The sequence below is a fragment of the Procambarus clarkii genome, chromosome 35 (genome assembly GCF_040958095.1).
Source record: "Procambarus clarkii isolate CNS0578487 chromosome 35, FALCON_Pclarkii_2.0, whole genome shotgun sequence".
Lineage (NCBI taxonomy): Eukaryota > Metazoa > Arthropoda > Malacostraca > Decapoda > Cambaridae > Procambarus > Procambarus clarkii.
In genome coordinates, this window is record NC_091184.1 from 28,015,524 (window position 1) to 28,039,661 (window position 24,138).

The 24,138-nt window shown below is 43.6% G+C and overlaps 1 protein-coding gene and 1 pseudogene across 1 annotated transcript in view; one reads left to right on the forward strand and one right to left on the reverse strand.

The window, feature by feature from the left end:
• Nucleotides 1–24,138, reverse strand: part of LOC123768556 (zinc finger protein 99-like) — a 213,586-nt pseudogene that overhangs the window by 90,335 nt on the left and 99,113 nt on the right.
• Nucleotides 1–24,138, forward strand: part of LOC123768457 (frizzled-4) — a 79,086-nt gene that overhangs the window by 52,306 nt on the left and 2,642 nt on the right. The gene's annotated exons all lie outside the window — the stretch shown is intronic.

The window sequence follows — 24,138 nt, forward strand, 5'->3', positions numbered from 1 at the left end:
TACCTATTTTACTGCTAGGTAACAGGGTCTTCATACTTTTTTATTGATATATTTTGCATCAGATTTTTCTCTTATTATGTTCCCCCGTCATCAAGATGGCCCTACATGGGACACCTATGTTGGCACGGTATAGATCTTAGCTTTCCATGCCCAGAAAATGTCAATTTTACTGTACTTTAGTATCTTCTGAAACCCATTTTGATAGCTTGGTCAATTCCGTCAACAATAAAAGCAATATATTGAGAGGACAGATTGAGGTGTGGAGGTGCTGTGGTCAGCTGCCTACTCCGCCCAGTATCCGCCCTCCGTCTCGGAACCCGTTGGGGCATTCCCTACAAGGTGACATCTATTGTCTACTTTGTGTTGGTTCTGGGGGATCAATGTCCCCGTTACCCCGGTCTCTGACCAGGTCTCCTGGTTAGTGGTCTGCTCAACCAGGCTATTAGACGCCGCTGTTCGCAGTCGGATGCACGAATCACAGCCCGGCTGATCAGGTAGCCTGTGGAGATGTTTATCAAGTTATCTTTTGAACACATGCCTACACGCAGTCTAAGTTCATCCGTCAATTATCTTCAGCTTTGGTAAGTGCCGTCAGTAACTAGTGCACTTGTTCAAGTGCACATATGTTCAAGGACAGTCCTTGAACAAAGCCGCCAAAGATTGAGAAAAGATGTACACGTTCGTAAGTACTTGCGTAACTGCTTCGTGACTCTAGCCCCTGGTTATTGACGCTCCCTTAAGTAATAAAGGATGGCAAAATCCCTAATCACACAATTCATGGCTCTCAGGTCCTTTTCCATATTTAAATTAACAATTTTAATATAGTCTCGTTGGGATATGATACCCTTTTGTATTTGCCTGGGTTTAAAATTCAAATTTTCTCATCAGTAAATTTCGTTATTAACTGTCTTCTGATCTATTTCGGTGACTAAAAAAAGTCAAAGGAAAGAATTCATAACTGGTTGTCTAACTGAAATTGGTTGATTTTGTGGCTAACTAGCTGTAGCAGATAGACTGGCTGGCTATCTGACTGGCTTGAGCTGTTTGTTGCTAGGCTACACTGTGTGTGTGTGTGTGTGTGTGTGTGTGTGTGTGTGTGTGTGTGTGTGTGTGTGTGTGTGTGTGTGTGTGTGTGTGTTTAGAGAGAGAGAGAGAGAGAGACTGGAACAGGATTGAAAAATAGAGAAACCATATTTGCCGTCAAAGGCTCATTTCCATAGTTCGTGAGGGAACACAATAATAATCCCCCATAACCCATCCACTTGGGGCAATGTTCCCGCCAAAACTCCCCCACCCCCACCCCAACATATGACCTCCAACCCCCAACCAGGACCTGTGACCTCCACCCCGCCCTCCACCTAGCCGCCCACTCTCCACATAGCACCACAAGTCCTAACTCTCACCTCCTGATTATTGATAATTAAGGAGCGCGCCGGAGAAAGATAAAATTGCCTTCACATGTTTTGGTTAAAGAAGGAATGTCGGATTGTAAATTCCATGTTTGGAAGGCAGTTTTTTTTTTTTTTTTTTTTTACGACTTTTGGGTGTAATGAGCGTGAGCCACAGTGTACTCCCCTACTTGTGCCTGCAGGATCGAGCTCTAGCTCTTGGATCCCGCTTTTCTTAGCCATTAGTTGTCTAATGCAATGACTCCTGGCCTATTTCCCTATCATACCTGCTTTTAAAGTTTTGAATGGAGTTAGCCTCTACAATCTGCTCCTTTAGGTCATTCCATTTACTCATTACCCTTATGCTAAAAGAAAACTTTTTAACATCTATGACACATCTGAGTCAAGCTTCCATCCGTGGCCCCTTGTTCTGTTGTTATTGTAAACAATTCCTGTTTCCACCTTGTCAATCCCTCTAAGTATTTTATGCATCTGTATCATGCCCCCTTCTCTCCTTCCTCCTTTCTAACGTCGTCAGGTTTAGTTCCTTCAGTCTTTCTTCGTACCTCATCCCTCGCAGCTCTGGCACGAGTTTTGTTGCAAACTTCTGCACATTTTCGAGCTTCCTTACTTTTTTTTTTTTTTAGATGGGGGGGGGGGTCCTCAACGATGGGGCGGCATACTCTTAAGACTGGCCTCAGGCGGTATACAGTGATCTAAAAACCTCCATATTCAAGTTCCTGAAGGAGGTTCTGACTTTTGCCGGCTGAGGTTATTCTGTTTATATGAGCCTCTGGAGTTTGGTGTAATGTCCACTTCCAGGTCTTCTACTCACCTAGTTGTGCTTGCGGGGGTTGAACTTTGGCTCTTTGATCCCGCCTCTCAACTGTCAATCAACTGGATTGTGTGCGCGTAATTTCTCCATACTTATTTCCCTCTTCCTAGACTGTCATGTTCAGTGCTACAAACCCTCACGTTCAATGGTACAAACGTTCATGCTTGTGTGAACATGCGGTACACAACAGCAACAACAACCACAACCAACTAGTAATCACAACAGCAATATTATCAGCAATATTATCAATATTACCAACTGCTTATCTCAACAACAGCTGTAGTAGCAGCCAACTGCTTGTTTGTTTATACAGCAGTAATTACCTCCTAATTGGATTAACACTGGCTGCAACTGATATGTTGACATTCCTTGTGCCACCTGACCTGAAGAGCGTGCAGAGATCCTTTACTGCTAAAATCCACTCAGTAAAACATCTAAACTATTGGGACCGACTAAAATGCCTAAATCTGTATTCTCTTGAGCGCAGGCGGGAGGCACACAATAATTTACACGTGGAAAATATTAGAGGGGCTGGTCCCAAACCTGCACACAGAAATAACATCGCATGAAACGTGTAGGTATGGCAGGATGTGCAGAATACCCCTGTTCAAAAGCAGAGGTGCAATAGTTAAGATGGTGTAAATAGGCGATAGGTAAAGTCACTTGCAAGAAGTGCCTTGCCAACCAGGCTGTAGTGGATATGTGGGCCTGTGGGCCGCTCCAAGCAACAGCCTGTTGGACCAAACTCTCACAAGTCAAGCTTGGCCCCGGGCCGGGCTTGGGGAGTAGAAGAACTCCCAGAACCCCATCAACCAGGTAGGTACTGAGAGGGAACTATCAACGTCACCAGAGTCAAAGCCTCTTGGCGGCTGCCGAAGTTGAACAAATATATAGAATTGGGTCACAAGCAAATCCCAGTAATGCTAGGATAATATTTGTTATCCTCTTTTACAATAGGCTATGTTTTACTAGGATATCTTTGATTAAGATTAGCTGGGTTATGCCAGGATATGCTTGCTAAGGCTAGGCAACGTTTTGCTAGGATATCTTCAGTTAGGCTAGGTTCGCATGTTTTTCAGTTAGGATAGGCTAGGTTCGCATATTTTTCAGTTAGGATAGGCTAGGTTCGCATATTTTTCAGTTAGGATAGGCTAGATTCGCATATTTTTCAGTTAGGATAGGCTAGGTTCGCATAATTTTCAGTTAGGATCGGCAAGGTTCGCATATTTTTCAGTTAGGATCGGCTAGGTTCGCATATTTTTCAGTTAGGATAGGCTAGGTTCGCATATTTTTCAGTTAGGATAGGCTAGATTCGCATATTTTTCAGTTAGGATCGGCTAGGTTCGCATATTTTTCAGTTAGGATAGCCTAGGTTCGGATCCTGAGTGGCTAAAGCTTCCAACTGGCTCATATTCACAATATATGGAAATACGAAGACAGATTGGGAGGGGAAACATTTACCTAACGGAAACTTCCGTCCACAGACAGGAACTCTCCAACGGTGCCTGTCGCTTCGCTGGAAGTTTAGATTTAGAAACATTTGAAAAAGTGCATTTTTGTGCACCTTGCCTGACAAAATGAATAATATTTGGAATTTGATCTAGTTAAACTTCTCGTCCCTAAGTAATTGTTCACTTGATTAAAGGGACTGCTCTTACTAGATAAAACTTTGAAACGGTTTAAAACCAGACAAAAATAATTCTACTGACGGTTCACGGAACAAATTCGGAATAAATCATTTGAGAGCACAAGTTTCCAGGTACCTTTGTTGTGGGGCTGCGGCCGACAGTGAGAGTTGACCTTGTGCGAGGCCTTGACCTCCACCTGGGGCTCGGCTTGGACACACACACACACACCAACCGGTTTTCAGTCTGGGCTCTCACAGGAAGCTACACTGAAAGTATGGTGGAGCGCTACAACACACACACACACACACACACACCTGGTAGCCTGGGGGGGGCCTGGTAGCCTGGTGGATAGCGTGCAGGACTCATAATTATGTGGCGCGGGTTCGATTCCCGCTTACCTAGCAGTAAATAGGTACCTGGGAGTTAGTCAGCTGTCACGGGCTGCTTCCTGGTGTGTGTGTGTGTGTGTGTTGTGTGGAAAAAAAGTAGTTACTAAACAGCTGATTGACAGTTGAGAGTCGGCCCGAAAGAGCAAAGCTCAACCCCCGCATGCACAACTAGGTGAACACACACACACACACACACACACACACACACACACACACACACACACACACACACACACACACACACACACACACACACACACACACACACAAACCACCGAACTAACAAACCCAAAGGATAAAATTACTTTAAACGGGATGTTTATAGCCGAATCATAAAATGAGACAACATTGGTCTTGTCACACACTAAGAGCAGTTGTTCCACACGCCACCAGCCCCAGACTGGCCACACTCCACCTGACGTCAGGCAGGTGATCCCCCCCCCCCCCCAACCACAGTCATCCATATCAACCACACAGCAGTCTGTGTGGTTGATATGTCAACCAGACCCATCATTTCTACACCCGTAGAGTCTGGTAATTAGGTATAAGGTGGTTTTAAGGGCGAGGGTTGGGCGTCCAAGGAGTCACTGGATGGGTCTTACCGCTAGTGGGGACTGCTAGACAACCTCTTGTCATTGCGGGTTACCACTCTATAAATATTTATGGCTACCTAAGTGCATGTCCCTTCTTCCCAGGGCTGGCTACCGGTATGCCCGTGTTGTGGGAAGTATCTTGAGGTGATTTCGGGGCTTAAGTGTCCCCGCGGCCATGTCCTCGACCAGGCCTCCATCTCCAGGAAGCAGCCCATGACAGCTGACTAACTCCCAGGTACCTATTTACTGCTATTTAGTAGTAATTAGGCAGAGGTGTTGGTCAATATTAGGGGGGTTTAACAGGAGGGTGGTGCAAGCCCCCCCCCCCCCATGTCAGGAGGGTGGTAGAAGCTCCCATGTCAGGAGGGTGGTGGGAAGCCCCCCCCCCCATGTCAGGAGGAAGGTGGAAGCCCCATGTCAAGAGAAACGTGGAAGCCCCCATGTCAGGAGAAAGGTGGAAGCCACCATAATAAGTAGTAGTGGAAGCCTCCATGTCAAGCAGCGTGGAAGCCTTGGTGCTTCCGTATTAACAATACCCAGAATACACCTGTATATTTAAAGATCAAAAAAGGAAGAAATCAAATCAATCAATGGCAGGTGTTAATATAAGAATGAAGTAAATTGTCAAGGATCAATTCGATCAAGCGAGTCTGCTTCTATTTTTATCCACCCACAACTCTCTCCTATCTGACCCAACCACTTGGGCTGGACGGTAGAGCTACATCGGTCTCCCTTCCTGCAGGTCGGCGTTCAATCCCCGACCGTCCAAGTGGTTGGGCACCATTCCTTCCCCTCCCCCCCCCCCCTCGTCCCGTTCAAGTGGTTGGGCACCATTCCTTTCTCACCCCCCCACCCCCGCCCCATCCTAAATCCCGACCCCCCTTCCCCTTCAAGCATTTACGTAACCAATTACGAAACCTGTAGATCTCTTCTTAATCGTGGCGGTTTTCTTTACATGTATAAATTAGTTTAGAACTTGGAAATAACGACCTATAGTTATTATTGTTGTAAATAATATATGGCTTTGGGGTTCATACATTGTTTAATGAATGTGAACTAATCTACCATGACTGAGGAAAGATGTAGAGGTTTCGCGAGTTGTTGGGTAATAATTGATGAATTCAGGCTCTGATTACACGGCTGTCCAGTTTGTCTCCATAATAAAACACTGGTATAATGAATAGGGACAAAGTTTTTTATGGCAAAACACGCTCCGATTATACAATAAATATGAAATTGGACTGTTATCGGTAATGAAATCTCTCTCGAATTAACCAGAGGCAATTTTCTGGTACATTGCAACCTGGTTTTAATTAAACAATCTCTCCGAATTGTAGCCTCGTTGTAAATCAATTCAAATTGACGCTTTAGTGTAATTCAACGAGGATAGGTAATGGTCTTTCATCAGAGGGACTGCCTGGCCTGAACGATTGACCGCACACACGCACGCGCGCGCACACAGTCGGACGAGAGGACTTAGTGGAAGGCCAGATTAGATAAAGAATTGAACCGTCAGAATAGTTAAATTATAACAAAACGGGTACAACCAGGCTAGTTGGTGGGGCCTGGAGCTAGACCTCACGTCCCCGTTGTCACTAATAGGTAAGCCCACACAAGTCCCCTCATCACCCCCCCCCCTCCCTCCCTCCCTCCCTCCCTCCCTCCCTCCCCCCCCCCTCTCTCTCTCTCTCTCTCTCTCTCTCTCTCTCTCTCTCTCTCTCTCTCGTCACATGCTGTGATGACCAAATCACACAAATAATGAAGCAGCGACGACGTTTCGGTCTGTCCAGGACCGAAACGTCGTCGTTTCTTCACTTTCCGCTGTGAAGTTTGGTCATCACTTTTCTTCATCCTCCCTTGGTCTTCCCTCTCTCCTCCTGGTCTTCCTTCTCCTCTCCTGGTCTTCCCCCCCCCCCACCCCGGGAGTAATCCAGCAGGGAGTCAGGTTTTTATCTCTTGTTCCAACTCGACAATTAGTTAAGAAAGTGAGGCCATAGGTTCTACCTGGCTCGTCTCACGTTAAAGTGGCGGGTGTGTACATGTGGCTCACCTCACTGTTACAGTGGGAGGGTGTGTGTGTACATGTGGCTCGCCTCACTGTTACAGGGGGAGGGTGTGTGTGTGTGTGTACATGTAGCTCGCCTCACTGTTACAGGGGGAGGGTGTGTGTGTACATGTGGCTCACCTCACTGTTACAGGGGGAGGGTGTGCGTGTGTACATGTGGCTCACGTATGGGTCATGGGTTATGACTCATCTCTAGCCGTCTTCTCTCTGAAAGATTGATATATTGATGAAGATTAAGCCACCCAAGAGGTGGCACGGGCACGAATAACCCGTAACTTCTCTCAAGTCAAAAACACATCCCCAAACAACTGCTTTCACAATGTCAAATTACAAAGCTAATCACACACACACACACACACACGTAATATATAAATATATATATAATTTAATTTGGTCATAGACAGGGGTTAGAGATCTGTTCCACTACATTGTGCAGGGAGTTATTTACCACCCAACCACAGAAGTTAATTGAAATGCTTCTACAATAGCAAATTAAATCAATTAGTGGAGCCTGGCTCCTCCCCCCCCCCCCACCCAAGACACACGAGTATTATAACAAGTAAGCCTCGTCAGGCTACAGTGTTTGTTTGTACTGTGTGTGTGTACTCACCTGTTTGTAATTGCGGGGGGTTGAGCTTTGGCTGTTTGGTCCCGCCTCTCAACTGTCAATCAACTGGTGTACAGGTTCCTGAGCCTACTGGGCTCTGTAACAGTGAGGTGAGCCACATGTACACACACACCCTCCCCCTGTAACAGTGAGGTGAGCCACATGTACACACCCTCCCCCTGTAACAGTGAGGTGAGCCACATGTACACACACACCCTCCCCCTGTAACAGTGAGGTGAGCCACATGTACACACACACCCTCCCCCTGTAACAGTGAGGTGAGCCACATGTACACACACACCCTCCCCCTGTAACAGTGAGGCAAGCCAGGTAGAACCTATGGCCTCACTTTCTTAACTAATTGTCGAGTTGGAACAAGAGATAAAAACCTGACTCCTTGCTGGATTACTCCCGGGGTGGGGGGGGGGGGAAGACCAAGGGAGGATGAAGAAGAGTGATGACCAAACTTCACAGCAGAAAGTGAAGAAACGACGACGTTTCGGTCCTGGACAGACCGAAACGTCGTCGCTTCTTCATTATCTGTGTGATTTGGTCATCACAGCATGTGACGAGAGAGAGAGAGAGAGTGAGGGAGAGAGGGGCAGAGTGAGGGAGAGAGTGTGAGAGTGGAGAGGGAATGATGAGCGGCCGGAACTCTCATCTTACCTATCCATCACTACCCATCACCTCGGTTCATCCTTCTCTCCTCTTCCCTTCCTTCCCTCCCTCCCTCACCCCTCCCTGCCTGCCTTATATTCCACCATCACGCGTCTCACACCCTGCTTCCCTACCACTGCCTATGTCTGCTCCTTCACAACCCTCCCTCTCCTACCCTGTACACCTCCCGTCATCCCCTACCTTGCCTGCCCTCAGTGAGGGTAGTGGTAGTTGTGTGGTGGTGGACCACACGCAGCATGGTAGAGGACGCAGCCTAACCCCTGCAGCGCGCCTCTGATATGGTAATTGGGACGTGGTTGGGAGCACATCATTACTGCTGCTTAGGGCCTCCCCGAGCCTGCCCCTTCCTCTACATCACCTCGCAAACATTCCTAATATTCTAACTCATCAAATATCTTATCAGTCTTATCGCTGCATCTGGGAATACCTAAACAGGCACCACAAACACCGTTACCTCGGTGTTTCCAGCTCTGGTCTTCAGAAGCAGTAAGGACAAAAATATGACCAGTTAATACCAGTACTTCATAAAGGTAAATACCTAGTAAATATAACTGGCTTGACCTGCACCAGTCTGTAATGACTGTACTACGGGTGAATCATCACTTTAATAAAGAACAATGAACTTCATAAAGCCAGATCAACATGGATTTAGAGCGGGAAGGTCCTGCCTTTAGCAATTACTCAACCACTATGACAACATCACGGAAGCATTAGAAGGAAAACTGAATGCAGATATGGTATACACGAACTCTGCAAAGACATTTGATAAATATGACCACGTAGTCATAGCCCAAAAAATTAAATAAATAAGAATAACAGTTAAAGTAGGACGATAGATATTTAACTTGAATGAATGCAAGGAGTAACAGTCAAACACAATCAAGTCTAAACACAGTGAAAACCTCTGTACCCCAGGGCACAGTCCTTGCACCACTGCTTTTTCCCCAATCTCATATCAGATATAGACACCAATGCAAGTCACAGGTTCGTGTCGTCCTTTGCAGACAATACAAAGATCAGCATGACAATTACTTCTGTATAAGATTTTGAAAAACTTCAAGTCGATGTTAATAAAGTTTTCGAATTTGTTAAACATCATGATACCTGCTTGATGGGGTTCTGGGAGTTGTTCTACTCCCCAAGCATGATAATTTTGTTAGTGACAAATTCCAGATAGTTAGGCAAGGTAAAATTTAAGAACTTGAACGAAATACAAGGAATATACAAGACACAATCAGATCTAAGAGAAGGAACACAAAACGTAAAGCATCTGGTAATAATAATGTCAGACGACCTGACGCTTAGCGATCACAACGATGCAAGCACAGCACAAAGAAAATGATAATTGTGGATTATAAGAACCTTCAAATCCAGCGATTCTCCCCAATGCTCCTACTATTCAAATCACTTGTGCTCTCTCGCCTTGAGTGTGGCTTGGTATGCACATTACCCTGTTACCTAGCAGTAAAATAGGTACCTGGGTGTTAGTCAGCTGTCACGGGCTGCTTCCTGGGGGGTGGAGGCCTGGTCGAGGACCGGGCCGCGGGGACACTAAAAAAGCCCCGAAATCATCTCAAGATAACCTCAAGATAACCTTCCCTTCAGAGCGGGAGAGATGTCTTCAACAGTGGGAATACAGAGAGCTCCCAGAACCCACTCCAGATATGCACCAGGTAACCCCCAGAGGTATCTGGGATTAGATGGACCATTTTATAATGTTACCTTGAGGTTACCTTGAGGTGGTTTCGGGGCGTAGCGTCCCCGCGGCCCGGTTCTCGACCAGACTGTACTACGGATGATTCCACAACTCAGTATTAACTGTTTAGGCTCAAAGTGAAACAGAGTAGAATTAAGCACAAACTACTACACAATAAAAGGATAAACACAATAATAATCTTGGCCGTCTACTACCACCACACATCTACCAGTAACTCCTCCACCACCCACCTATCTCCCAATAGTTACCACCATCCATCAACTACCACCACCGCTTCACCATATATAACAGTTGTCACCAAACTGACTTAAAAGCAACCCGTTCTCGCACTTTCTTAGTCAATATTGACTTATTTAATACGTGCATATGTGACATACTAATTTATTGTGAATATTTTAGTTTACCTTGAAAAGCTTCATAGAAAACACCGACCTTACCTAACCTTCTTAGTATGTTAAGATAAGCATCTTATTGCTTCGTAATTACAATTATTACTTAATCTATTATAGGTATAGGTTAAGTAATAATTGTAATTACGAAGCAATAAGATGCTTATCTTAATATACTAAGAAGGTTAGGTAAGGTCGGTGTTTTCTATGAAGCTTTTCAAGGAGAACTAAAATATTCACAATAAATTAGTATGTCACATATGCACTTATTTAATAAGTCAATATTGACTAAGAAAGTGCGAGAACGGGTTGCTTAAAAGTCACCAACATCGCCAGTCATAAACCCGCATCATCAACCCCATCAAGGACCGCTCCTGTGCCAGTAAGTCCACCACGGGCTCACCATAGCCCGTGCTACTTGGAACTTGTTCCGAGTAGCTGAATCTATAACAACAACCCCATCACACACACCAAGAGTCCCAACCCCCAACCCTGCGAGAGTGGGCAAGCGGTCCGTAGTGTGAGTATCCGCGCCAACCATCACTTCTCGACCAAACAAGCAAGATCATCTCGATAACACGCTAATAACAACAATTTTCCCATCTCCCCGAGCTGTTTGAGAATAGTCAACCCCGCTGCCATCTCGAGCCGAGGAACAAGTTCTTGAATATTTCTATTCCTTTTTTAGACTTTTTCCTCCTCCTTTTCTCTCCCCGGGTGTCGTATCCCAGAAGGGTTCGAGTCTGGTTAATGCCGAGATGTTGAGAATATCAGGAAGATGAATGCCGTAGGATAATGCCATGTAATAAACGTTAACCACTAGGATTGTTCTTGGATCCGATGCTAATAATTTTGATAATAGCGGTCGTCTGGGTATTAATCCGACCTGGTGGTGGTGTACAGATATTCCTTCGCTTGCATGATATACTCGCTTGATTGTATAATGAGATCTTTCGGGGCGGCTTGTGTAATCAGGCAAGTCTAGTCTCCTGTCTCTCTTCTGTCTCTCTCTCTCGTGGGGTTTGGTGAGAGATATTGATGAGAAGGAACAACCGATGAATCAAGATGGACACGCTTCCTTGCTAGTCGTAAAGTATAAGCTGTCTTGTATAAAGAAAAAAGATATGTTGTGGGGAATACTCCGAAGGATACCTGATCAACCAGGTTGTGATTCATACGTCAGGCTGCGAGCAACCGCGTCCGATCGCCCGTTACACTAGACCATCAACCAGGAGGCCTGGTTAGAGACCGGGCCTCAGAAACGTTGATCCTCGGAATCAACGCAAGGTTACCAAGGGTGGTGGTGGGGGGGGGGGGGGGGGAAGTTCGCATATTCACACATGTATCGTCTCTGCCTGCCTCGCTATCTTCCTCTGCCTCGCTATCACACAAGTATCGTCGCTATCTTCCTCTGTCTCGCTATCACACAAGTATCGTCGCTATCTTCCTCTGTCTCGCTATCACACAAGTATCGTCGCTATCTTCCTCTGTCTCGCTATCACACAAGTATCGTCGCTATCTTCCTCTGTCTCGCTATCACACAAGTATCGTCGCTATCTTCCTCTGTCTCGCTATCACACAAGTATCGTCGCTATCTTCCTCTGTCTCGCTATCACACAAGTATCGTCGCTATCTTCCTCTGCTTCGCTATCACACAAGTATCGTCGCTATCTTCCTCTGCTTCGCTATCACACAAGTATCGTCGCTATCTTCCTCTGCTTCGCTATCACACAAGTATCGTCGCTATCTTCCTCTGTCTCGCTATCACACAAGTATCGTCGCTATCTTCCTCTGTCTCACTATCACACAAGTATCGTTGCTATCTTCCTCTGTCTCGCTATCACACAAGTATCGTCGCTATCTTCCTCTGTCTCGCTATCACACAAGTATCGTCGCTATCTTCCTCTGCTTCACTATCACACAAGTATCGTCGCTATCTTCCTCTGTCTCGCTATCACACAAGTATCGTCGCTATCTTCCTCTGCCTCGCTATCACACATGTATCGTCTCTACCTGCCTCGCTATCTAGGCTTTATTGCCAAGAACATCCGCCAAGATCAGCAGAAAACATTACAATAACGTAACAAAAACAACACAACGTTTCGGTCCGTCCTGGATCTTACAACTTCCTAAGAGTCCAAGGCGGACTTAAACGTCCTTTCATGTCTTGTAATAATAATAATGAAGGTGAAAGTGTTTAAGTCATTTGACTTTGTGGATAGTAGAGGGTCAAACTATATCCACAACCCAGATGTTATCCAAAAAAAATGGAATTGACTTGAACACAATCACATCAAGAGTGTGTGGTTTGACAATCTGAGTGGCGAGTGTTGCTGAAGTGTTTCTGGGCAGGTGGTTGTGTTGTGTCGGTGGTGGGTGTATTAGCTCAGCGGTGCGTGTAATTGTGGCTCAGCTAGTGACCCGGTAAGAATAACGAAAAACTTCGCAGATGACCAATGTGTGTGTGTGTGTGTGTGTGTGTGTGTGTGTGTGTGTGTGTGTGTGTGTGTGTGTGTGTGTGTGTGTGTGTGTGTGTGTGTGTGAGGGGGGGGGATTATCATCAGGGGAAAGGGCCAAGCTATTACGACTATATACCACTGGGAAGGGGTCAGGATAAGGATTTGGGTTGGGACGGGGGGGGGGGAGGAAGGAAGAGTGCCTAGCTACATGGACGGTCAGGGATTGAACGCCGACCTGCATGAAGCGAGACCGTCGCTCTACCGTCACGTGCAAGTAAGTCCAAACACTATCACCTCCCCCCCCCCCCCCACACACACACACACACAGCGCTAGCGTATATTCCGTATTTATTCAGGTTCAAGACTAAATTGGAGTAAGTTCTAAAGGTATGTCACCAGACTAGTACCCAACCTAAGGGGCATGATCTACTAGAAAAGAATACGGGAACTAAACCTTACGTTGCTGGAAGACGGGAGAGTTAGAGGAGACATGATCCCCATGTGCAAAATTCTCTGAGGAATTGATAGGATAAATACATTATTTAACACGGTGCTCGCACAAGAAAGGGGACACAGGTGGAAATTGGGTACCCAAATGAACCACAGAAACATTAGAAAGAACTTCAGTGACAGTAGTTAACATATGGAATGCACTAGGCAGTGATGTGGTGGGGGGGGGGGCGCAGACTCCATGTTGTTTTAAGTTCCAAGTAGCACGGGCTATGGTGAGCCCGTAGTGAACTTCCTGGCACAGGAGCGGGGCTGTGGGCAGACTCCATACACAGTTACAAATGTAGATATGATAGAGCCCAATAGGCTCAGGAATCTGTACACCAGTTGATTGACGGTTGAAAGTCGGGACCAAATAGCCGAAACTTAACCCTTGCAAAGCACTGTTAGGCGAGTACACACACACACTATGTCAGATCTCAACACCATAGACAGCAAAGTTACACTCTCCCCTCTAGTCAAAACATTATGCATTACTAGATTTCTTATGAAACTTAACACATCCTTAAAACGAAACATGTCTTATTACGTAAAAACTAGTTCCTACAAATAAGTCCATGGACGTTATTCTCATAGGACTTACATTATGTAATTTTGTTTTCAGTATGGCAGCCAAGCTCTGTTACAGTCTGGAATACCCTGTATTAGACAAAGGCGTCTCGAGAACGTCTAAACTTGAGATTAATCTAATTCCTCGTTTTTACATGTTCATGTTTATAAATTAGAGTTTATAAATTAGCCCAAAACATGGGGGAGGGACCAGATATACTATTATCCACTGCATAAGATACCACAGTATCTCTTTTAATTGTATTTAATTTTATTCAAATTTTTCCTCGTTGAAGTTTTTTGGTCTGAAAACCTTCTGAAGAATATGGAGCTTCGGTATCTCTATTTATATTTGTTGAAAGGCAAATAAGAATAATCCAGCATTGTTGAGCACGTGTTCTTTGGTGGATCCTGCTTTGAAGAATGGATTCTTTGCATGTAATGGGTACCTAATTTTTTTACCACTTGCATTCCGGAGCTCAAATAAATTATATACCATGATAAAGATGTAGTAGTTGCAAAAACCATCAATAATGCAAACCTAATATTGGATATACTGTCCTAGCCTTGTGTCTTGTTAAACCCACTTTTTTCCTAATACAGGATTATTGTTCGGTTTTGGAACCAGCCTAGAACACAAGAACAGTGATATCTTGTGTCATATATATATATATATATATATATATATATATATATATATATATATATATATATATATATATATATATATATATATATATGCGAACAAGCCTGAATGGTCCCCAGGATATATATATATATATATATATATATATATATATATATATATATATATATATATACATATATATATAATATATATATATATATATATATATATATATATATACATATATATATTATATATATATATTATATATATATATTATATATATATATTATATATATATATATATATTATATATATATATATATATTATATATATATATATAATATATATATATATATTATATATATATATATTATATATATATATTAAAATGTCAAGAGTCATTTGCTGATGTGTAGCAACTAAATTCACCCCACAAGTAAATTTGTTTACATCAACGTTTGTTGTGATGAGATTCCCGCCACAATAATCAGCTGATAATTCTGGCGGGCAGCGCTACCGCAGGAACAGCTGGCAAATGTAAACAAGGATGAAGCTTAATCCGTATTGCCTTGTGGGAGGGGGGTTGGGGGGAAGGGTGCCGCTCTTGGGCACTGAATACACGAAAGGAACTGATACAAAATTATATAGCAGTTTTGAATAGCACAGTAAATGAAAGTAGATGATAACTCCGCTAAAGCCTATCTTTAAATGCCTGCATGTCGATTAACAGATGGGACATGAAAATATGCATATCGTAGTTAATATATAACATGTTCTTGCAGGCGATTTACTATCTCATAATTCTCGGCCACAACATTGGCTACAGTTAAATTAAGGCTCATAATATCCACTAACATATTGACTCATAAACGTAGGAGGCAGCGGTCCGCCACACGCACACTCAACCCACCTAACAACCGCAGCATCACCAACCCAATAAACCCCTGCGCTAAACCAAACATAAATTATCCAAAACCCACAATCTAAACCAACATCTAGTACAATAAACCCACATTATAAAGCAACGTAACATATGATAAACTCGGGTAATTAAGCCACAAAAAGCTGCTGGTGCGGATTGGTCGGCAGGGCGGGCAAGCTATGCGCCCTCTCTACCCTGGGTGGTCCAGCCTGATGAACGACCAGCCTAATCTCGCCTGGCCTGCGGGGCTGCCTCTCCACCTCCACCACCACCACAACCTGTATCTTCAACACTCCAGCATGTACGAGATTCTGATAAATAATAATGGGGGCACAGCAGATCGGTTTGGATAAGTTTCGTCTGAGAAATTCGTACGAGCTCCAGAGACGGTACTTGGGAGGAGGAGCTTGCCAGATCCTCCTTTGTTTTGATTAGACGGACATTCTAAACGACGAGCTCGAAATTCTGTTAAATAATACTGGGATCAGAGTAGACAAGGCGTGATAACAATTCACAGAAAAATTGTAAGAACTTGTAAACAAGCTCAGAGGTGCAGAGGGTCGTAGCACTTCTGCTCCGAACGAGAAGCTTGACATTCTGATAAATAACTCCAGGGGTTAGAACAGATCATTATTGATCTGATAATGATCAGATGATAATTTATCTGTTCACCGATAAATTTGTATAAACCTCGAGATGCTGAGATGGGTATCTATAGACAATATTCAACCAGGGTGCCTCAAGATCCAACAAATTCGTCTTTTATTTCTAAACTGTCAAGTGTGGAGCAATTACATTTAGCGATGAAATTGAGGGAACGAATGATCATACATACGTACAGGACAAAAATAGTGGGTAGCTAGGGTGATGGGGGTGCCAGCCAGGCCACAATCTGGACATCAAATCTTGGGTGAATGCAACGTGGAGTGTTCGTGTCTGTGATGGTAGGTAGAGGCATTCCATGTGGTTGAGCATAATTCGAGAGGAATCCGGTTTCGATAATAGAGTTTAGGATGAATTGTTGGAAATCGAATCTTCGGCAAAGTACCAATTCGTATGCCATAATAAGAGGACCATTGATACGTCAAAATGAGGGTTGTGATGCGTGTTGTTGATATTGCAACCTGCATAGCAGTAGTGGTGGTGTAGTTGATTTCTTCTGCGGCCACTACGGGCTCACCATAGCCCGTGCTACTTGGAACTTTTTGTTCCAGGTAGCGAATCTTTAACAACAACAACATTCTGCGGCTGCATAAACGTGAATGATGTCGTTCTTGCCATTATTCTCGTTAAAATCACATTTCTCGTTTGTGAGTGAACTTTATTACCGAAATATATTTTGTTAACCAAAGGCTATATATTCAAAAATGTTATATATGATTGTAATAATAACTGCAGTATCAATGTGTTTGTTCCTTATAACCAATGAGCCATAATTCCAAAGTACGATTTTTTGTTTTTTAAGGCAGGATGAACAACCTCATCCCCTGTACCGAAATAGTTTCGTTAAGGTACCATTTGTAGCAGGAAACAAGGGACCAACTTTAACTAAATATACAGTAACTTAATTCAACTTAATGAAAATTTGCTTAATTTAGACTGTTCAAAAGTATAATAAACCTAACATAACGTGGTTAAGTTTATAACCAAAATTGGTTAAGTTAGATAACCAAGTTATCTAACCTAACTAATCGGATCTAACTCATTTCAATCCAATTCAGCAGAACGCAAGCTATTCTAATCTAACCATAATCCCAACACGGTTTCACATTTTCAGTGCAAACACTAAAGTGATTCAAGGTAGCCAGACAAACAGGCGAGCAGAGGTGTAGATTAACACGGACAGGGAAGCACAGAAGGCCAACAACACATTTCTCACTTGGATTTTTCACTTGGAATCCTCCATCCTATTCTGCCGGTTCAGATCGGAAAGCGTGTGTTTACCTCCGTGAGATATGACCAGCGGTTGAGGGGTAGAGGATGGGGGCGGGGGGAGAGAACGGGTTGATGAGCTATTGGTTGTCTGGCCAATAGGTGACAGGGGGTAGGGAAAAAGGTTGTAGAGGGGTAGGGGAAGATGGTTGTAGAAGATGGTAGTACGACTAGAGCGAATGAAGGTGGAAAGAGTAGGGAGGACACAGAATCGGATGATGGGTAACGGGGGGTTTTAAGTGGCATTGTTGGGCCTGATTCAACACAATATGTGTAACCAAGTCGTATGTATTACTGCAATCATCACTAATTTGATAGCTGCCACCTCACCACGCCCCCGGTCAGGGGGGCCGGCCGGCCGAGCGGACAGTACGCTGGACATGTGATCCTGTGGTTCCGGGTTCGGCCCCGGGGACCGGCGAGAACCGATGGACAGAGTTTCTTTCACCCTATGCCCCTGTTACCTAGCAGTAAATAGGTATTTGGGAGTTAGTCAGCTGTCACGGGCTGCTTCCTGTGGGTGGAGACCTGGACGAGGACCGGGCCGCGGGGACACTAAAGCCCCGAAATCAACTCACGATAACCTCAAGACCATGATAAGAACATTAATGTGATCATATATATAATTTAGTACAGGTAAACAAAAATCTAACCTGTCGTTTGGAGGACAGGTTAGATTTTTGTGTATGTTGGTTAGCATTGTATAAACATATGACCACGTCTGTGGTAGAAACTAAAGTGGGGAAAAAAAAACCTACGGGAGAATGAGAGCCGACAAGTATTTTGGTGTTATCTTCTATTCTAGCATAGGCTATCGTCTGCCGTAGGAACGTCATTAGCGCTCGTGTTACAGTTCATCTCGTAGCTTTGTGTTTTATGTAATATATTCACTTCACTGTCAGAGTGGATATACCCAACTACATACTCAACTTTATACTTAGTTATGTAATGGCTGATAGTCACTGTGTGGTAGGTTGGTATATTTCACTGTTTGCACTCTGAAGATTTCCTATTCCAGCTCTCTCCAATGTCCATTATCAGTCACTGAATAACTCATGACTTCGCCCCCGGGACTCTGAACAATATAAAGTGAAACTCCGCAGGTTAATGAAATAATCCTCAGTTGAGTTATACGTTGTATAAGGTTTGCCCGCCCTTCATTAGGCTTCAGTCACAAATCCAACCTATTTGGTCATCATATCCCGCCACATCACAATACACTAAACTCAGTAAAATAATTACCGAATATTGTTATGATATCATGTTAGCTCTTCACGCGGAACCTATATTATCACAGTTTCCTTGGCTGCGTTACATTAGGGATAAATGATAGACGGTAGGACATACTTAAGACGTGTAACAGGATACAAGGCTACACATTATCGTGTAAAAAGCCTAGCTCTTGCCTGCAAGCTAGGCTTTCCTTTGTTACACGGCAGGGTGCTCACAGTCAGGAGGGTCTCAGAATGACTAATTTACTACAGGACCAAAATACTATTGAGATTTTAATAGATATATTTATCTTGGTATAGTATCTGTGTGTGTAACAAATGATTCAATGAGAAATAATAATCTCGGATAAAAAAATCTTTATTGAATGATAAATTAAACTTCACTGAATTAATTATAAAATAGTTTAGGGAAAGTGAGAAAAACCAGGAAAGACTTCCACCAGCAATAATCTCTACTAAGCAGTAATCTCCACCAAGCAATAGTCCACAGGAATTTCCAAATACTAACCCAACTTGGCACAGCAACCAATACTTTGCCGACTTCAACACCCAAGTGAGCCAGTTAACAGAGTAACCAAATATGCTTCGTCCATTTTGGAATGCACCAATCATAGACTTTTCTAAATTGGGTCTTCCAATCACTTTTGTTGAGACAAAAACCCCAAGCTTCTCAAATTGCTGAACTGACAGCGATTTAGTGACGTTGCCAGACCAGTGTTCCTCGGTCCCTTAACAAATGGCTACGATAAAGTTGACGGCCCAGCAAATCCTTTCTTGTTCTCGAGCCATAAAGAACACTCACCTGGAGTATACCTGTGATAGGTTCTGGAAGTTCTACTCCCCAAACCTGGCCTGGGGCCAAGCTTGACATGTGATAACTTGAACCAAAAGACTGTTGCTTGGAGCGGCCCGCAGGTCCACATATCCAACACAACCCGGTTGGTCCGGCATTTTTTGCAGGAACACGTCCCCTTTCGTTCCGGCAATATTTCTTAGTATAGGGAGATAAAAAATCATATTATGAAACTAGCTCACTGTAAATATAAGTTGCTTAGCCTGGAGACTGTATTTCTGGTCGTTCTCGAATCCATTGTTGATATATATGTGAAACTGACGTGTAACTTTATTTGGCTAAATGAAAATTTGCCTTCACTTCCTGAACCCATTATGAACTTAACCAACTGTTAGGAGGCTATTGAATATCCTTGCACCCTTGATGGTCATACTTTGGATTCTCTGAGTGTGCCAATGGCACCTCTACTCTTCACTGGGTCTATTCGTGGGCCAATAGGCCTTCTGCAGTTACCTTTATTCTTATTCTGCATTTCCTACCATATCGTTCGCACCAGTATGTTATTTTACTTTTGAACAGGATTTGTTCATGATTATTCTGTTTTCTAAAGCTGAGACAGTTACATAATTAAATAGCGGGGGCGATTTCTAACACACTGGAGACTTACAATGACATCAACTGCCTCTGGCGAGGTTCTCTGCTATCATGTTACCACTGTGGTGTGTTTTGTTTGGTAGTTGTGATGAAAGGGGACGAGGTGGGGTGTCGAGGTGCCTGGTGATATCGTAATCTCTCTTCGTTATCTATTGACATTATCGCTATATGAAGGTTGAGGAGGATGATTAGTGAGTGTGCGCGTGTATGTGTGGATTTACTATTTGTACTTACTATTTGTGTCTGCAGAATCGAGCTATTACCTCTTGGACCCCGCCTTTCTAAACAATCAATTTTTCCTCTATATCTACTACATATATGTCTCAAACACTCGCGCGCTCGCGCACACGCACTCACACATTCCCAGGAAGCAGACCGTAACAGCTGTCTAACTCCCAGGTACTGTACCTATTTGCTGCTAGGTGAACAGGGGCATCAGGGTGGAAGAAACTTTGCCCATTTGTTTCCGCCTCCGCCGGGAATCGAACCCGGGCCATTAGGAGTACCATCCCCAAGCGCTATACATTCAGCCGAGAGCCACACACACACACACACACACACACACACACACACACACACACACACACACACACACACACACACACACACACGTACGTGTGTGTGTTGTGTTTTTATATTAAACATTTACATGTTTAATGTAAATATTTAAATACCGTAAAATTGACGTTTTCTATGCATCTGCCAAGATAGGTTAGGTGGGTTGCTTTGGTTCGTACGTTTCTGGTTAGGCAAAACGGTTGCATTTTGTTACGGAGTGGCAAAATCAAGAGGAAGGGCTCCTTACACAACCTCTTGGAACAAACTATGGAGGGAAGGTGATTTATATTACGCTACGTTACGTAGTGCTCGTTAAGTACTAATAAAGGGATATTAGAACCTCGACACAGTGTACAATACATGCTAATGACACCATTACCGGCCTTCTCTACCTGCTCTCTCGTTTGGCAAGGGGGGAAGGTGCAGCTATGGGCGCGCGCGCGCACACACACACACACACACACACACACACACACACACACACACACACACACACACACACACACACACACACACACACACACACACACACGAGAGAGAGAGAGAGAGAGAGAGAGAGAGAGAGAGAGAGAGAGAGAGAGAGAGAGAGAGAGAGAGAGAGAGAGAGAGAGAGAGAGAGAGAGAGAGAGAGAGACAGACAGAGAGAGAGACAGAGAGAGAGAGACAGAGAGAGAGAGACAGAGAGAGACAGAGAGAGACAGAGAGAGAGAGAGAGAGAGAGAGAGAGAGAGAGAGAGAGAGACAGAGAGAGAGACAGAGACAGAGAGATAGACAGAGAGAGAGACAGAGAGAGAGAGAGAGACAGAGAGAGAGAGACAGAGACAGAGAGAGAGAGAGAGACAGAGACAGAGACAGAGAGAGAGAGAGAGAGAGAGAGAGAGAGAGAGAGAGACAGAGAGTATATGACGAGGAAATGGGGAGGAAGATATGGGAAGGAGGAGAGATAGAAATATGTAAACATGGGGGATATAAAAGAGGGGAAGGGGAGGCCTATTGCCACCCCAAACCCCCCCCCCCCCACCACCTTTTCCCCCCTCGTGTCCTGCTAAATTTGGTTAGGTTTGTGGGTAAGGTAGTTTAAAGATAACGAGTCGCAATTTAATGTCGTCGCGGACCTAAAACAGCAAGCGCCTATCCGGTCAAGGTAGACAAAATGGTCAACTAGAACATGTCACCATGGGTACAGCCCGGGTGTGTTTATTACAGTGCCTTGCACTGTATCCACATTTCGCTTCCAGTAGATGACATGAGAGATAAGGAGCAAGTAGTGTGTTGTGAATACTAATAACAAACAAGCAGCTCTTATGTGACCCTGTAATATCTCCATAGCTCAAACAATTATGTACTAGCGAAAAGACCCCATCATTAATGTATACTGATTACCTGTAAATACATAACTATTGAAATGGAACAATCGCTGTAACCAGCTGCCAGTATGGATAAGGTGTGAAGGATAGATGTAATTCTTAAAGTAATAATCTCAGTTGAGGCCTGATAAAGACCTTTTGTTTCGTCTATAATTCTTTTTTGCGCTACCGGTCATAGGATGACTATGGGGTGCACAATAAACCAGCAGCCTGTGGCAGCAACAATGTTGCAAAAGAACAGGTGTTGTAAATTTAATAAGTGAGCAACCGAAGACCAGTTAGCCTAAACAAAGCCTCATGGCACGTGAACTGTCCCCAATAGCCTCGTACCAGTGGGCATAATAACTAACACCAACAATGAATCTACGTTGATAACGTTGGTTGAATGTCACTCTTGGACACTCGGGATCTCCCAAATCCCCATGATTGTTCTTGTGTGGATTCTGTCAGGTACCCTCAATGCCTCTGGATTACGTGCACCTTGCATGCCCAATGCCCGCATGAGCAGGGATTCTCCTCCAGACGGAAGGCATGAGAAATAGGATGGATGGAAGTAGAGAGAGAGAGAGGAATGGAGTTTGGCTTGTCTGGTGATCTCTAGGTAATTGTTTGACCAAGTGCGGAGGTGGAGAACAGACGAGCAAGTTCTTCACCAGCTCGTAAAGACAATTGACTTTACCCTTTCTGTTTTTTGCCGCTATTAAAGTCAAGACGAGTGTGAGGCCAAGATGCGAGGAGACGGAGGAGGAAGGGGGAAGAGTGGATGCAGATTAGACAGGGAGGGCCAAGGTGAATGGAGATGGGATAGGGAGAATGGAAATGGAATAGGGAGACAGGGGCAGTGTGGATGGAGATGGGATAGGGAGAGGAGATAATGGATGGAGATGGGACAGGGTCAGGATGTCAAATATAACCAAAGGGTCCCAGAAGATGGAATACGATAACTGAAATTGAGTAGTGTTTAATGAAAATAGTATGGAGTTGAAGGATTGGAAGATGGTGTAACAATGAAGGACAATTGAATAAAGAAAACAGAATGGATTTAATATTATTAAGGGCGAATTCCTGGTGAAAGTGGTCGTTAAAGACGAGATTGCTAGACAAACACACATTTTTAATAATCCATTGTAACAGGTAGAATAAATTAAAGAAAAACTTTTAAAGTTGTAAAAAAAATATATATATATTATTATTAATATTTAGGAGCCATAAAACGTGACGTTATATTAGCCAAAATGAGGGAAGAGTGCCTAGCCAATAAGCGATTGTGCAATATAAATCATCGTTATGTTAGACAACCATAAACAAAAAACCTTTAGGCTGTTAATCAACTCCTCGACGATCTTTTTAGAAGAGGAGAAATATTATTATTATTATTATTATTATTATTATTATTATTTAGAGTTAACACGAGAATCTCACACTTGAGGGAGAGCGTCTATCATGTATCACATCCAGTGACCACGCTAGGCTATCAGACCTCTTGTACTCGAAACTTATCCTTAGTGCGAGTTAGCCAGCCAGCTAGCTAGCTCGCTCTCTCTCTTCTGCCGTATGCAAATAAGATGGTCTCACCCAAGTTAAACCCCTCTGGCGTTTATGCTAATTCCTCTTCCCCTCGGCCAGGCAATCCTTTGTTGAGCAGTTGCTGGAATATTCATAAAAGTAAATACCTTTGAAGGTTTTCACACTGGCGCCGTGTTAGCGTGGTGTCCCCCGCCACGCTCGTTTTCTGTTTGTTTAACTTCTGGCTCCACATTTCCACCAGCTGTTTTTTTTATGATTTACAATAATTGCTCTTCCTTCTCTGTGTGTATAAGGTTCACACACATTTTATCTTGCCCATTCATTCCTGTATATTATTTTGAATCATAAAGTTGATCTTTTATCCCTTTTGCACAAATACTGATTCTTTCGTTATTATGCACCCCATACCTATCCTGTGGGCGGTGGAGGAAAGTGTTACAGAAGCACATAATGGGTTCAGGTATTGAACCCATTAGTTCGTTTAGCTAAGCAAATTACAATCTTTTGAATATAGTTACACAATTATTAATGTTATATATACATGTACATATATATATACATGTACATATATATATATATATATATATATATATATATATATATATATATATATATATATATATATATATATATGCACAGACTAGCCTGTTCCACTAGCTGAAGTTTATAACCTTGGTGGGTTGAGTGTCTAAAAGGTTTATATATATATATATA